Source organism: Camelus bactrianus, chromosome 12 (genome assembly GCF_048773025.1).
Source record: "Camelus bactrianus isolate YW-2024 breed Bactrian camel chromosome 12, ASM4877302v1, whole genome shotgun sequence".
In the NCBI taxonomy this organism is placed as follows: domain Eukaryota; kingdom Metazoa; phylum Chordata; class Mammalia; order Artiodactyla; family Camelidae; genus Camelus; species Camelus bactrianus.
The window spans coordinates 6,752,479-6,757,152 of record NC_133550.1 but is presented as its reverse complement, the minus strand read 5'-3'; the positions used below and the strand labels follow the sequence as shown (position 1 = coordinate 6,757,152).

At 38.1% G+C, this 4,674-nt stretch overlaps 1 pseudogene; it reads right to left on the bottom strand.

The window, feature by feature from the left end:
* Positions 1-3,425: 3,425 nt before the first annotated feature.
* On the bottom strand, positions 3,426-4,349 carry LOC105062154 (olfactory receptor 6C2-like; annotated as a pseudogene).
* Positions 4,350-4,674: the final 325 nt, after the last annotated feature.

Below are 4,674 nucleotides of genomic sequence, written 5' to 3'. Positions count from 1 at the left end.
AGCCTTATCGGATTTTGAAGATTCTTGTGGCAAAGGACATTTTAAGGGATAATCTAATCCACATGCATAGTTAGTTAGAAAAATCATACACTTTCAGACATCAGTGATAATTTTCCCATGACAGCCGTAAGTGAGTACGGAGGGACCAGGTGAGGTTGAACCTTGAGCTGGTTTTCTCAGATCTGGATCTCACTTCCCTGATGTACTCACCTGTGAGTTTTAACAGTAGCTTTGTAGCTTTGTGTTTTCTTCCAGAACTTCACAGTAGTATAATTTCATGGTCTATGTCCACAAGATGATAATATTGGTGATTCTGGGAACTGGAAACATAAAGTGCTCGTGCTCTTCACAATTTGAATGACTGCAGTGGTCTGTTTACTTTGTTGATTTGAGAAGATGAATCAAAGATGAGATTCACACATGTGTCTACAACTAGTGAAAAATTAGCATATTTTCTTTATACTGTCTGATCCTATCCTGCCATACTCTTTCAAGGAGCTAAGATACGAACAGTGCAAATTCCGTGTTAGCAAGAGTGACCCAGAGTTTATCTGCTCCTTATTTAGAGCAGGCACATGGGGATCAATTTCCTAAAGAAGCTAAAGGTGCCCTGTGGACCCAAGTTCAGAAGGTGCTAATGAACACCAATTGCTGACAACTCTGTGAGCAGGATGTGGACACACATCTAAGAGGAGAAGGGCCAGGGAGACTGTGTTAAAAGTGCAATGAGAGTATCAGATTATTCCCTTGAACATCTTAAAGTTACACAGTGTTATATATCAACTATATTTAAATAAAGCTGGCAAAAAAGACCAAAAAAAGTGCAACGAGAGACTCAGCTGCAGCCTAAGAGTCCGAGAAAGAGGCTGAGAGCAATGGGGTGAGACCTCTGAGGATGGTTAGAAAAATTATAGCTTAGTTATTATTGAAATATGCTACTGCACTGGTGACGCAATTTGAGGGTCACTGAAGAGCCCCACATTCTGAAAATATTTCTTAAGCTATTTTTGTAATGTCAGCACAATTAGGGGCCCTTTCATTTGTAGGAGGATGGGTGGCCCCTATGGTACTTGCAGATTCATCAGAAATCAAACCGTCTCTCAAATGATGATTAAGTCATTCACTCACCACCCACTCCAAAACATAAATCAATATTATCTTATTTTCTGTCCATTCCTTTCCTCGTGTTCATCACCTGATATTATAAGAATGAAGTACGAAGATCAGACTCAAAAAAGAGAAAACATATGTGGCTAAAACCTTTGTTTTGGATAGAGGTTTGTGTTCACAGAAGTTTCCAAAGATAAAAAATCAATAGCAGTATTAACACCAGGAACATTAACAGCAAGACCAAGGAGAACAATATGAGTAACTTTGCTTGTTAAGTGTTTTCTATTGTTTTTAAAGGAGAGGCTGAGTCTGTTACATGCAGTAAGTTATTTAGTCCTCACAGAAATCTTTGCAGCCTGTTCTTATTTTTATCTGCATTTGCATATGAGGAAATTTCAACAAATTAAATTGCTTACACTTAATAATCTTATTACTTAAGTATAGATCCTTAAACAATATAGTTTAGTGTTGCCTGTTTTCAAACTTTATAAATTTGGGATTACACTGTATGTATTCTTTCCTGTCTTGCTTTTGTTCAATTTTACGCTTAGTATTCATTTGTGCTGCTGTGAGTCATTCATTTTCACTATAGTATTCCATTGTATGAATTTACCATAATTTATTCATTCATTCAGCTGACAGGAATTTATTTTTCATTTTGGGGAAATTATGAAATGTACAGCTATACTGACACGTCTGAAATTTTCTCTATGAAATATATTCCAAGAATGGAATTGCTGGGTTACTGGTATGAATAGCTTCAACTTTACTAGTGATGCCAAACTGATTTCAAAGTACTTGAATTATTTCCAGTATCACCATCTCTGGTGTGTCTATGTCTGTGAGTCTGTTTCTGTTCTGCAAACAAACTCATTTGTATCATTTTTTAGATTCCACATATAAGCAATGTCATTGTCTTTGTCTTACTTCACTTTGTGTAATCTCTAGGTCCATCCATGTTGCTGCAAATGGCATTATCTCATTCTCTTTATGGCTGAATAGTATTTCATTGTGTATGTGTGTATACAGACACACACACACACACACACACACACACACACACACCACATCTTTTTTAATCCATTCATCTGTCAATGGACTTTTAGGTTGGCTATTGTAAACAGTGCTGCTGTGAACGTTGGGATGCATGTATCTTTTTGAATTAGGGAACTCATGTGACCTTAATCTGCTTTCTGTAATTACTAATGTAGGTGAAGAATTTTCTATACCTATATTAGCCATTTATATTTCTCTTTTTTGAAGTTCCTATTCCGGTCTCTTGACCACTTCTTTTTCATTGGGTTATCTGTCTTTTTCCTATTGATTTATTGGAATTCCTTATATATTCTCAATTTAATTACTTTTTGGGTTATATGAGTTGCAAATATCTTCTACTATTGACTCTGTTAATGGGTTTCTTTTGGTGAACGATTTCTTAATCTTAATGCAGTTGTGTTTATCAATTGTTTGTTATATCTAATTTAAGAAATTCTTCCCTAACCCAAGGCTATGAAACTATTCTCCCAGATCATCTTCTTAAAATTTTTCTTTTGCCTTCATGTTTATGTTTCTGGTAAGATTTACTCGCCCTACTCCTAAAGTCAGGGCTTGTTCTCCTGGGGTCTGTGTCTAAGCACCGTCAGGGGCCGTGTCAGTAGACGACTCTAGCACTCAAAAGTCTTGTTCCTTCTCTTCTGTAATCAGATATTTCAAGATGCAGTACATGCACATAGTTTCTAGATAGGCCAGTAGAAACATTTTTGTAGATAAATTGGTTTAAAATTATTGTCTTCACTGATTTTGAATTTTCCCCATTAACACCTTTTACTCATTCCTAAAAAATGGACATTTTAACATGACAAAGAGAGCTCTGGAGTGCAAACTTTTCTTTAAGACCATGTTTTAAGCTTTGGTGAAGAATTTTTAATTACTCTTGTTCAACTGGACACTGGGTACTGGAGTCTTCCTAACAAGTGAGAAATGCTCTCTGGGCATTTATATTCCACATCACGAGAAGGCCATATGCCCAGACATACAGCTTCGTGTATCTTTATTTCCCTTTTATGACATTGAGTATTTTGGGAATCTAGTCTCTGGAACATGTATTAATGGGAAAAAAAACATTTTGAATAAAATAAACTTGAAAGAAGGAGCTTGATTTTGGCGTTTGGATTATAAAAGAAAATTCCTGGGAGAGGGTTCGCTTGATTAATCTACAGAATCGGAAGAAACTATTTATTTGGCAAATTCATGAATGTTGCTCCTGGGTTATTCAGGTTTAATTTTAAGTCAGTCTCAAAAAAACAGCAATAGTGTCACCTCTTTGTGAGAAACACAGTCCATTTTACTGTGTCTTTGAAGGTTTCTTTCCCTTGTTTGTTTCAAAGGGTATAAATGAATGGATTCAGCAAAGGGGCAACTGAAGTGGTGAGCAGACACCACTTTGTTGATGGCCACTCCTTCCTTTGTGGAAGGTTTGATGTAGATGAAGATGCAGCTGCCGTAGGTGATGGAAACCACAGTCATGTGGGAGGAGCCAGTGGAAAAGGCCTTTTTCCTTTGTTGGGCAGAAGGGAATCTTAGAATGGTCCTGATGATGTACGTGTAGAAGAGGACTACACACGCTAAGGTCATAATGAGTGTCAGCACCGCCAAACTCAAGACAGTTCTATCAGCACAGTGTCTGAGCAGGTTATCTGTGATGATGCATCACAGCCAGAATGATCAATCACATTCGAGTCGCAGAATTCCAGCCAGAGGCCCACGCCCAGAGGCGAGAGGACAATCAACAGGTCCGCAAACCAACAGCACAGAACGGGTGCCGTGCAGACCCTGTTCATGGTGGTCATGTCGTGCAGGGGCTCATAGATGGCCACGTAGCGGTCATAGGACACAGCGGCCAGGAGAAAAAATTCGGTTGCTCCAAAGAGGACAACAAAAAAGAATTGGGTGGCACAAGCATTATAGGTAACAGTATTATCTCCAGTTGTCAGAGTATACAGGAATCTGGGAATACAGACCGTGGTGAATGAGACTTCTAAGACAGAGAAATTTCAGAGGAAAAAATACATGGGAGTTTGAAGATGGGAATCCAAAAGTGTCAGGGTGATAATGATGAGGTTCCCAGCCACACTCAACATGTAGGTGAGGAACAAAAATAGAAAAAGCAGAACTTGTAGTTTTGGGTCATCTGTTAATCCCAGCAGGATGAATGTTGTTACTGCTGTATGATTTCTCATCACTGCCTCCTGCCAAGTCAGGAGTGATTCCACCTGAAGAAAGAAATGTCATAAGAACCTAGCTTTGGAACCTGAATGAAATATCCTAGCAAACCAACTCTGGCGCACTTTGTCCTTTTACTTAATAATCAGTTTGTTAACACAGCAGTGCCTTTGACATCTTACTGAGAGACATTTATAGGCAATCAGTATCTATTATGAATTTCGCGCCTGTAATTCTGTGACTAGAAAGCATATTTACAAAGATATTAAATACAAAAACATAACTCTTATGTCCGATATACAGTTTCTCAACAGGACTGCCTTGTAATGGGGACTTTCTTTT